General features: G+C 48.3%; 1 protein-coding gene across 1 annotated transcript in view; it reads left to right on the plus strand.

Annotated features, from left to right (window-relative positions):
* The window catches only part of GRM4 (glutamate metabotropic receptor 4), a 178,832-nt gene that overhangs the window by 101,297 nt on the left and 65,057 nt on the right, over window positions 1–12,478 (plus strand). The gene's annotated exons all lie outside the window — the stretch shown is intronic.

Consider the following 12,478-nt stretch of genomic DNA (forward strand, 5'->3'; position numbering starts at 1 on the left):
TGGGGACAGCTGGGAAGTATGAATTTTCCATTGAGAAAAATGTTCTCACCGTTCACCCGCAGAAGTCCCTGGGGACAGAGTGCTCATTAGAGAACCAGCCTCCATGCCACTGTGCTGCTTACTTAGATTCTGCACGGCCTTCCCAGGGCTCAGCAGCCAGCCCTCCAGGGTCTGGGGGAACTGAGGCAGCAGCTTGGGGGGTGGTTGGGAGAAGGGGGCAGTGTGGACTGTCTCTGCCCCAGGGGCTCTCCCCTAAGTTCTGACTTGAGATGACTGCCTGACCATAGTGATGTGTCCTGATCTACCCTCGGGGGGTGGTGGTGAGGGGGAGTCCTCATCTGCCCACAGTGAGATATTGCAGGGAAGTGGCGCTGCAGCCCAATTTCTTTGAGCACTGGCCTGATTTCCTTCTGCCTTGGCTCTGAGCCTTTGAGACCATGCTAATCAATGTGGTGCTCCAGACTTCTCTTCTCCTAATTTCCTCAGACTTCCTTTGCTCTCACAGCCCATGGGAGCCTTCCAGTTTGGTGAGTGAGCCCAGCACTTCAGAGCTCAGGGAGGAGGCTACTACATCCCAGCCCACACGCTTCCGCTCCTCTAACGCTAACCTTCTCACTGCATCTCGATCTTGTCTATCTCGCACTGATCTCTGGCCCATATCCTACCTCTGTCCTGGAATGCCCCCCCTCCTCATATGCAACAGATAATTACTCTCCCTCGCTTCAAAGCCTTATTGAAGACACATCTCCTTCAAAGGGCCTTCCCTGACTTAGCCCTCCTTTCCTCTTCTCCCTCTCCCTTCTGAGTTGCCCTGACTTGCTCCCTTGATTCATCCCCCCTTCCCAGCCCCACAGCACTTATGTATATAGCTGTAATTTATTTGTTTATAGTAATGTCTGTCTCTCCCTCTAGATGATAAGCTCGTTGTTGGAAGGGAATGTGTCTGTTATATTGTTATATTTGTACTCTCCCAAGAGCTTAGAACAGTGCTCTGCATAAGATAAGTGCTCAATAAATATGATTGACTGACTGACTGAAGTGGTCCAGCTCCCTTCTTCCTTGGAGCTGCTCAGGAGACCCCTGTTCCTCCTTGGGGAGCCTCTTGGGAGAAACGACTGAGGGCAACTCCCTTTGGTGTCTCTGCTGATAAGTCAAAGCATCTTCTGGGGTCCCGTGAGGTCCCCGGGGCCATTTGGAGCTGGACAGAGGCTGCTTGGAATGCTGCTTGGAGTACTACAGTCCTCTAGATGGTAAGCTCATTGTGGGCAGAGAATGTGTCTGTTTATTGTTATATTGTACTCTCCCAAGCACTTAGTACAGTGCTTGGCACACAGTAAGCGCTCAAAAAATACCATTGACTGACTGACTGAGTCAGAACCTCGTGGAGATGGATCTGGGGGACTACCCTGAACTGACGCTTAATGGCCAGGCTGGGAGAGGAAGGGCAATCAGGTCCTCTAAAAGCCAGCAGGCAGCATGGGCAGAGATAGGACCCCCACCCTCCCTTCACCAAACCAGCTCCTTCCCAGCTTACCAAGGCCTAAATCAGCACAGCCCCACCCTCCCCTCCTCTGGGCATTCTCATTTCAGGATTCCGGATTTTCCCCTTGATTTCCTGGGGTTTGTTTCCTCCTTTCTTCCCTTTTTCTTTTTCCATTTTCTAACACAAAAAGCAAAATACAAGCACATTTCTTTTATGTCATCTCTGATATCTTGCAGCTGCTCAGTTCTGTGGTTCAGAAAGGGACAGACCTTTTTTTACAGAGCTTGTTTAGGATGCATGGGTATAAAACCACATTTAAATTGCCTCTAACTTGCCGGTTGGGTTTTTTATATTCTTCCAATTCCTGGGGAGAAGATTCCCTAGAGGCGTCAAATGCACTGCAAAGTTCTGGTCTTTTGGAGCTATTTGTGCACAGCAAAGGCCTGTGGAGAAAAGGAAATAGCACAGGGAGAACTTCTGCATCCCCCTTTCCCGAATGGAGCTCTTCTGGATGCCCACTAAGGCCCAGCCCAAGCAAAAGGGCATTTGCAGATAGTTTGGATGTGGGCACAGGCTGGGCAAGGGTCAGAGAGCTGTAGCTGCCACTGGTTTTCTTGGTCTGCATCGCTCAGCGGAGGGAGTCGGTGTAGCCTAGTGGAAAGAGCTTGTGTCTGGGAGTCAGGAGACTTGAATCTGGTCTATTGTGTGACCTAGGGCAGGTCTCTTGACCTTCCTGGGCTTCAGTTTCCTCATCTGTAAAATGGGGATAGTGATCTACCCAGTTCTCCTAGAAGGAAGGGGTTGTGTGGACTTACGCTGTGGTGTCTGACACTGAGTGCTCTCAGCCACTTATTCTCGCTTCACGTTGCACTGCACTGAGGTAGATGTGCATTGTCAGAAAAACGCTCCCATCCTGCCATCATTTTATGGACAAACAGAGCGACTTAGTGGATAAAGCACAGGCCTGGGAGTAAGAGGGACCTGGGTTCTAATCCTGTCTCCGCCAAACGTTTGCTGTGTGAACATGGGCAAGTCACTTCACTTTGTGATTCATTTACCTCATCTGTAAAATGGGGGTAACAGTGTGAGCCTCATGTGTGACAGGGACTGTACCCAACCTGACTAACTTGCATCTATTCCAAGCTTAGAATAGTGCTTGGCACATAGTAAGCACATAACAGGTACTATTATTATTATTATTATTATTGTTATCACCATTTTCTACCACAAAACCCTGAGAAAGCACACACTCTGGCTCTCCCTACATCACAGGAAACTTGTGAGAGAATTGAAAGATCATTAATGCTTTGGAAAAATGAAGAGCATTTAACAAATTCTAGGTATTAATGTCACTGTGCATCAGTGCACAGGATCCCATTTTCTTAACCCGATGAGTGTAGCTCAGAACTGGGCGAGCCTGGACTCCCCGAGGATTGTAGTTCTGATTGTGTCAATCCAGATCATTCTGGAAAATGGGGGCTCCCTCTGTGGAGTCCAGGCTGTGGATTTACCACCTGGGTTAGGCCCTGTTGTGACCTCCCCTGCTAAAGTCCATGGAACTGTGACTTGAGCAGATCAGGATCACTTCATCCCAGCCCCCCAGCCAGATTTGGGGGAAAAGTGGGTTTTCTGGCTCTGGCCCGCACCCACTGGGTCTGCTGCCCATTGGCAATGACCCCTCCCTGCTACTAGGGAAGCATTAAGTCGGTCTGGTTCTGACCCAAATGACAGGGTCTGGGTGGCATATGAAAGGGAGGATAGCATTTAGGGCATGAGATGTGCTTGGTGGTTAACAAATGGGCACTGCTGATCACCAAAGTGGCTCCAACTTGGAATCCCACAGGATTTCCTGGGCCAGCCCACTCCTGCCATGCCTTTTCTATCCCAAAACGCGAACTCTACACACTGGGACAAACCCAGGGAGAACGGGACCCCATTAAGATTTATGATGGCTAGACAGATAGATTGATAAATGGATGGGTGGAGAGATTGATAGGTGGGAGGACAGATGGATAACAGATTGATGAATGGATGGGTTCATGTATAGAAGGATGGGTGGTTGGATAGATGGGTGATTGATGGGTGGATGACGCACAGAAAGATGGATGAACAGGTAGTGAGGGAGAGATTGCTAGATTGATGAATGGGTAATGCATAGAAGGATGAATGATTGGATAGATAGGTGATAAACTGATAGTTGGATGGATGCTTGAATGATTGGGTATATGGATGATAGATATTTAGATCTACAGAGGGATGGGAAGGGTGGATGGGTGATAGAAAAACTGATCATTGAATAGAGGTATAGAAATAGATGGCTATAGTGGACAGTATGCACTGACCAAGTCCTTTCTTAGTACTGTGCTCTGCACACAGGAAGTGCTTGATAAATACCATCAATTGATTATTATTATTAATAATATAATAATAATAAGTATGGTACTTGTTAAGCACTTACTATGTGTCAAGTACTGTTCTAAGTACTGGGTTAGGTACAAATTAATCAGGTTGGACACAGTCCAACCTTGGTCCACACGGTGGACTGTCCCCTCTAGACTATAAGCTCGCTATGGTCAGGGAATGTGTCTGTTACATTGTTATATTGTACTCTCCCAAGCGCTTAGTAAGCGCTCAATAAATACGACTGGCTGACTCAATCTGAAGTTCAGAGAGTTGCAGCCTTAGGTTCAATCAACGGTATTTATTGAGTGCTTACTGCATGCAGAGAACAGTGCTTGGGAGAATGCAATATAATAATAATGATGATGGCCATTGTTAAGCACTTAACAAATGAGAAGCAGCGTGGCTCAGTGGAAAGAACACTGGCTTGGGAGTCATAGGTCGTGGGTTCAAATCCCGGCTCCACCGCTTGTCGGCTGTGTGACTTTGGGCAAGTCACTTCTCTTCTCTGTGCCTCAGTTACCTCATCTGTAAAATGGGGATGAAGACTGTGAGCCCCATGTGGGACAACCTGATGACCTTGTATCTACCGCAGCGCTTAGAACAGTGCTTGGCACATAGTAAGCACTTAACAAATGCCGTTATTATTATTATTATTCTCTGTACCTCAGCTCCCTTGTCTGTAAAATGGGGATTAAGACCGTGAGCCCCACCTGGGACACCCTGATTACCTCATATCCTCCCCGGAGCTTAGAACAGTGCTTTGCACATAGTAAGTGCTTAACAAATACCAAGATTATTGCTATTATTACTTAAGCACTGTTCTAAGCACTGGGGTAGATACAAGGTAATCAGGTTGTGACAACCTGACACATTCCCTGCCCATCCAAGTGCAAGGGTGACACGGAAGGGAGTGGGAGTAGGGGAAATGAGGGCTTAGTCGGGAAAGGCCTCTTGGATGAGATGTGATTTTAATGTGGCTTTGAAGGTGGGAAGCGTGATCATCTGTCAGAGGAGAGAGTTCTAGGCCAAAGGGCAGGATATGGGCAAGGCTTCAGCAGCAAGAGAGATGAGATTGAGGTACAGTAGGATGGCATTAAAGGAGTGAAGTGTATGGGCTCGGTTAGTGAAAAAATCAGAGAGGTAATGTAGGAGCGGGCAAGGTGATTGAGTGCTTTAAAGCCAACTGTAAGGAATTTCTGTTTGATGCAGAGGTGGATAGGCAGCCGCTGGAGTTTCATGAGAAGTGGGGAAAAATGGATTGAATAGCTTTAGAGAAAAATGATCTGGGCAATATAGTGAAATATGGACCGAAGTGGGGAGAGGCAGGAGGCAGCCAAGTCAGCAAGGAGGCTGATGCAGTAATCAAGGCAAGATAGGATAAGTGCTTGGATTAACATAGTAGCAGTTTGGATGGAGAGGAAAGGGCAGATTTTAGCGATGTTGTGAAGGTTGAACTCACAGGATTTGGTGACAGATTGAATATGTGGGTTGAAAGAGAGAAACGAGTTAAGGATAATGCCAAAGTTACAGGCTCGTGAGACAAGGAGGATGGTGGTACTGTCTATAGTGATGAGGAGGTCAGATGGAGGACAGGGTTTGGGTGGGAAGATAAGGAGCTCTGTTTTGGATTTGCTAAATTTAAGGTGTCAGAGGGACATCCCAGTAGAGTTGTCTGGAAGGCAAGAGGAAATGCTAGACTGCACAGAAAGAGAGAGATCAGGGCTGGAAAGAGATTTGGGAATCACTTGCATGGAGATGATAGCCGAACGAATAAATTCTCCAAGGGAGTGGGTGTAAATGGAGAATAGAAGAGGACCCAGATCTGAGGCCTGAGGGACTCCTACAATACAGTTAGGAGGTGGGAGGCAGAAAGAATGGGGAGCTAGAGAGATAGGATGGGAACCAGAAGAGGACAGTGTCAGTGAAGACAAGGTTGGATAAGTTTTCCAGGAGAAGGGGGTGGTCCAGTGTCCAAAGTAGCCGAGCTGTCGGAGGATTAGGATGGAATACAGGTCATTGGATTTGGCAAGAAGGAGATCACTGATGACCTTTGAGTAGGGCAGTTTCCATGGAGTGAAAGGGGTGGAAGCCAGAATGGAGGAGGTTGAGGAGAGAATTGGAGGAGAAGTTGAGGCAGTGGGTGTAGACAACTAACACGACCCTGGCTCCTCCCTGACTCTCTCCCAGGTTGTGGCAGAGGAAGGAGGACTGTGGGCTGGGACTGAAGACTTACCTCCCCTCCTCACCCCACCTCGACTTGCACTAGCCCTGTCAGGGGCCCATGACATTGGACCCCTTCTCCTGGAAACAATTATCTAACTTCTAATGCCAACCTTCTCACTGAACCTCGATCTCACCTATCTCCACACTGACCTGTTGCCCACGTCCTACCTCTGGCCTGGAATGTCCTCCCTTCTTAAATTCGACAGACAATTACTCCCTCCCCCTTCAAAGCCTGTACTGAAGTACTGTACTGATGTACTGAAGGCACATCTCCTCCAAGAAGCCTTCCCTGACTAAACCCTTCTTTCCTCTTCTCCCACTTCCTTCTGTGTTACAATGACTTGCTCCTGTCATTCATCCCTGCCTCTCAACCCCAAAGCATTTACTTACGTATCTGTAATTTATTTATTTGTATTCATGTCTGTCTCCCCCTCTAGACTGTAAGCTTGTTGTGGTCAGGGAATGTGTCCATTTATTGTTATATTGTACTCTCCCAAGTACTTAGTACAGTTCTCTGCACACAGTAAGTGCTCAATAAATACGATTGAATGATTGAATGAATGACACATCTCTGGGCTTCTCACCCTCTGGTCTCTGGCCTGTTGGGCAGGATCATGGGAGTTTAGAGTTGTCAGCAGCAATTGTCCGTTTGCCCTGGGCCCGTCGGACCTTAGCCTGAAGTTCTCAGGAAAATAATAATAACAATAATGATGGTATTTGTTAAGCACTTACTACGTGCACAGCACTATTCTAAGCGCTGGGGGGATACAAGGTGATCAGGTTGTCATCATCATCATCATCATCATCATCAATCGTATTTATTGAGCGCTTACTATGTGCAGAGCACTGTACTAAGCGCTTGGGAAGTACAAATTGGCAACATATAGAGACAGTCCCTACCCAACAGTGGACTCACAGTCTAAAAGGGGGAGACAGAGAACAAAACCAAACATACTAACAAAATAAAATAAATAGAATAGGTTGTCCCACGTGGGGCTCACAGTCTTAATCCCCATTTTCCAGGTGAGGGAACTGAGGCACAGAGAAGTAAAGTGACTTGCCCAAAGTCACACAGCTGACAATTGGCGGAGCCGGGATTTGAACCCATGACCTCTGACTCCCAAGCCCGTGCTCTTTCCACTGAGCCACACTGCTTCTCAAGGGTTGGGAAACAATTTCAGTGGGCGTCTGGTACCCTGTCTCCTTGGAAGAGGGCAGAGACGGGGGAAAGGGAGGAGGAGGAAGAGGGATCTGAGCCTCTGCTGAGCCCTTACTTCCTCTGAGACCTGGGCCAGAGTCCTATTTTCCTGGAAGTTCCCAGGTTCTGGAGTGTCACTAGGCCTGGAGTTCAGGGAGGGGGCAGTTGGAGTGAAGGATGCTATGGAAAGGGAGACCCAGAGTTGATGAGGGAATAGGGGTCTCCACAGTCCTTCGATTCCCAACTCAAATTATACAGGGAAAATCTCAGCTCTCTCCCGTGCGTCTGTGTGTACGTGATGCCTCCCTGTTAAGCGACGGGTGGGTTGCTTTGATGGGCTTCGGAGTTTGGAAAGTGTGGGTGTGTGTTTGGCTGTGTGATTGCGAGCTGCTTGGGGTGTGTAAGTGGTGTGTTCATCTGCGTGAGCCCTGACACGGGGTGGGCACGCAGCGTGTCTGGTGAGGGGATGCAGAGCAGGTGGTGGAAAGTCTATTTCTGGGTCTGTATTTGGGTTTCCGTACCAGAGGCGAGGAGCTGTCCCTGAGTCAGGGTTGAGAAAGTGGCTGCGTGTGTGTGTGAATGCTTCAGTGGGCCAGGGTATGGCCAGGTCTCCTCCGGGCGAGGCCAATGGCAGGCTGGAAAAATCAGGCAGGATTCATATTTGTCTTAATTGCCCTAATGATCTCTGCCTCGTTAGCCAGCTAACGAAAGGAGAATTTGCTACTCCGGCATGCTACTTTTTCTCACTTTGGGAAGAAAGAATGGAGACAGTAGACAGAGGTAATGCATCAGGGCTTTTTGGTGAGATTAGTAAAGGGCATGGCCTAGTGGGAAGACTTGGGAGTCAGGGGACCTGGGTTCGAATCCCAATTCTGTCCCTTGCCTACCGCTTGACCTTGGGCAAGTCCTTCCCTTCAAAGCCCTACTGAGAGCTCACCTCCTCCAGGAGGCCTTCCCAGACTGAGCCCCCTCCTTCCTCTCCCCCTCCTCCCCCTCCCCATCCCCCCCACCTTACCTCCTTCTCCTCCCCACAGCACCTGTATATATGTATATATGTTTGTACATATTTATTACCCTATTTATTTATTTATTTTATTTTGTTAATATGTTCTGTTTTGTTCTCTGTCTCCCCCTTCTAGACTGTGAGCCCACTGCTGGGTAGGGACCGTCTCTATATGTTGCCAACTTGTATTTCCCAAGCGCTTAGTACAGTGCTCTGCACACAGTAAGCGCTCAATAAATATGATTGAATGAATGAATGAAAGTCACTTAACATTTCTGTGCCTCAGATTACTCATCTGTAAAATGGAGATTCAATCCCCATCCTCCCTCCTACTTAGGCTGTTAAATCTCAACTGGGGCAGGGACTGAGTCCAACGTGAGTAGCTTGTATCTTCCCCAGCTCTTAGAACAATGCTTGATACATAGTAAGTGCATAAAAATCACCATAAATATTGCATCCTTTGCTAGCCTTCTGCTTGGTCCAAGAGTTTGCTGAATGACAGCTGCTCCCTGGGGGTGCTCCCCTTGCCAGCCTCCCTGCAGCCCCGGAGGCAGGTGGAGGAAGGGGTTAGACTGGAGGATGGAGAAGCTGGAGAAGGGATGTCAGCAAGGTAAGCGGGCTGGCTCAGAACTCAGTATTTATTGAGCACTTACCGGATGCAGAGCACTGTACTAAGCGCTAGGGAGAGTACTCCTTGGTTGAACTCTGAAGAGGGACTGTGAGCTGGTTGTGGGCAGGAAATGTGCCTGTTAGGTTGTTTTGTACTCTCCCAAGCACCTAGTACAGTGCTCTGCCACAGGAGGCACTCAATAAATACAACTGACTGACTGACTAGTATGGCTCCAGAAAAATTAGTTCAGTCACAAACTTGGTCCTAGAAATGAGTTATCTCTTCGAAAGACAAACCTGATATTGTGTGTGTGTGTATATATATATATCTGTGTGTGTGTGTGTGTTTGCGTGTATATGTATGTGTTTGTGTGTGTATTTGTGTATGTAAACAACACAAGGCACTAGAAAAAGCAAACTTGGGACAACCTTTTTGTGTGTTGACTGTCGGTTCAGCACTGGTAAGGTCATCTTCAAGAATTAGGCAATTATGTAGATAGCTATGGGTAGGCACATACTACACTCTGTGTGTGTGTGTGTGTGTGTGTGTGTGTGTGTGTGTGATTGCATGCGTGTGAGATTGGAGTGTGGCTGAGTTTGCATGAGCAGAGCCCGGCCTTGGGAAGGACAAGACCACTGCTGCCCCTGGGTTTCTCCCATATCGCTCGGAAGTTGTCCTATTGGATTGATTCCTGGTAAGTGGGGTGGGTCCAGGGGAGTCCTTACCACCTGCTGAACTAGAAGCAGGAGTAGCCTCCTGGGCCACTCCCAGACTCCCCTCCCTCCGTCCCCTCCTGCCGGTTGGCTTGGGCCTGCCGTTCCTCATCTAACTCCGTCCATCTGGCTACCCAGATGGGGGGAAAATCCACTCACTTGGCCCAATTTCTCACCATAAAAGGACCATATGGTGGGTACTGAGCAGTGTGGATGATAGCACTCACTCCCATCCCTGGTAGCGCCAACATCCTGATGGGGGTCCCGATCCCCGCTTCCTGGCCATGCCTCCAGGAGTTTCTGCTTTTTCTCCCTGGAGCAGAGAGTTGGGACCGGACTGGAGAGATGTGGAATTTATCTGTTATTATTTAGTATGGCATTTGTTTGACACTTACTATGTTTCAAGCACTGTTCTAAGCACTGGGGTAGATACAAGTTAATCAGGACAGGCACAGTGCCTGTTCCACTTGGGGCTCACAGTCTAAGTAGGAGGGAAGACAGGTATTTAATCCCCATTTTCCAGATGAGGAAACTGAGGCACTGAGAAGCGAAATGACTTGTCCAAAGTCACACAGCCGGTCAGTGGTGGAGCTAGGATTAGAACCCAGATCCTCCGACTCTCCGGCCCCTGTACTTTCTACTAGACCCCACTGCTCCTTGATCTAGAGAAGCAGCCAGGGGTAATGGATACAGCACAGCCTGAGAGTCAGGATGTGGGTTCTAATTCTGGGTCCACCACTTGTCTGCTGTGGGACCTTGGGCAAGTCACTTCACTTCTCTGTGCTTCAGGTACCTCATCCGTAAAATGGGGATTGAGACTGGGAACCCTATATGGGACCAGAATTGTGTCCAACCCGATTTGCTTGTACCCACCCTAGTTGCTTTTATCCAACCCAGCGCTTAGTACAGTGCCTGGCACATAGTAAGCACTTAGCCAATACCATCATTATTATTGTTATTATTACCACCTCCCGGGGGGAGCATTGGGAGGCTGGCGAGGGTTGGCAGAGAAGATAGTCCAGCTTGGGAACCCAACTGCCATCCTCTCTGGGCTCAGCTGCCCATTCCTCTCCTGCAGCAGCACCGGACCTCCAGCACCCTGTGGTTTCTCTCCCTTTTGGTCTCCGCTGGGGTCCGGGGCGCCGAGTGCTCCAGAGATCGCACTCTCCATCAGGCGTCCCCTCCGCGAATCACTCCCAATCCACCAACTCCAGCCTCTCCAGTGCCTCCCACACTAATCCGAGCTCTCCTCCCATTCTTTAGTCTCTCACCTCCAACTCGAATGACTTACTCTTGCCCTGCCCCACCCAGAGCCCTCTGAGTTATCCACTCTATGCTCCCCTTCATCAGTTTTCTCCTCCGCAAGCCCCTCGATTTGTTCAGCTCCTCCCATCCTATTCCCTCTGGTCCATCATCCTCACGCACCCCCTCCCTCCCTCCAGGCTGATCTGTCTCACCTCCCTACCCTGCTGGATGGGCGCCTGGCTTCTCAACTGGCATTTTCTGGGCACTTCTTCATATCCGACAGACGAGCACTCTCCCGACCTTCAAAGCCTTATTAAAGGCACATCTCCAAGAGGCCTTCCCCATCTAAGCCCTCATTTCCTCTTCTCCCTCTTCCTTCTATGTCGCCCTTGCACTTTTTTTAAAGGTATTCGTTAAGCACTTACTATGTGCCAGGCACTGTATCAAGTGCCTGTAGAAGCAGTGTAGCCTAGTGGTTAGAGCACAGGTCTGCGAGTCAGAAGGACCTGGGTTCTAGTCCTGGCACCTGTGTGTGTATATATTTTTATATATATATATATATATATATATATATATATATGTATATATATATATTTGTACATATTTATTACTCTATTTTACTTGTACATATTTATTCTCTTTATTTTATTTTGTTAATATGCTTTGTTTTGTTGTCTGTCTCCCCCTTCTAGACTGTGAGCCTGCTGTTGGGTAGGGACCATTTCCATAAGTTGCCAACTTGTACTTCCCAAGCGCTTAGTACAGTGCTCTGCACACAGTAAGCACTCAAGAAATACGATTGAATGAATGAATGACTCTGCCACTTGTCTGCTGTGTGATCTTGGGAAAATCACTTAACTTCTCTGTGCCTCAGTTATCTCATCTATAAAATGGGGATTAAGACTTTGACCCTATATGGGGCAAAGACTGTGTCCAATCTGATTAGCTTGTATCTACTCCAGTGCTTAGAACAGTGCTTGGCACATAGTAAGCTCATAACAAATGCCACTAAAAAATGGCACTAGGAAAGATAGCTGGACACAGAAAGATAGGTTGGACACAGTCCTTGTCCCAAATTGGGCCCACGGTCTTCATCCCCACTTTACAGATGTGGTAACTGAGGCACAGAGAAGTTTAGTGACTTGCCCAAGGTCACTCAGCAGACAAGTGACAGAGCTGGGATTTGGATTTGAATCCTTTATTCACCCCACACTCAGCCCTGTAGAACTTATGTACATATCTTAACTCAGCTTGCGGCCTTCTGCTTGTCACCCTCATTTCCCCAAGGTGCCAAACCCACCCACCCCCACGACCAACTAAACGTTGCTACCTCTTTTCCGGATAATAAAGATTAGGGAGCCAGTGGGATGAAAAATGATGACTCTCTGATCACGAGTATGAGAAGTAGGGCTGCAACCAGGTTCCCGCTGGGAAACTGAGTAGCCTAGTGGAAAGAACACAGGCCTGGGAATCCGAGGATCTGGGGTTCTGATCCTGACTCTGTTACTTGTCTGCTATGTGACCTTGGTCAAACTTCTCTGGGCCTCAGTTCCCTCATCTGCAAAATGAGGATTCACTATCTGTTCTCCCTCCTACTTAG

Source organism: Tachyglossus aculeatus, chromosome 7 (genome assembly GCF_015852505.1).
Source record: "Tachyglossus aculeatus isolate mTacAcu1 chromosome 7, mTacAcu1.pri, whole genome shotgun sequence".
Taxonomy (NCBI): domain Eukaryota; kingdom Metazoa; phylum Chordata; class Mammalia; order Monotremata; family Tachyglossidae; genus Tachyglossus; species Tachyglossus aculeatus.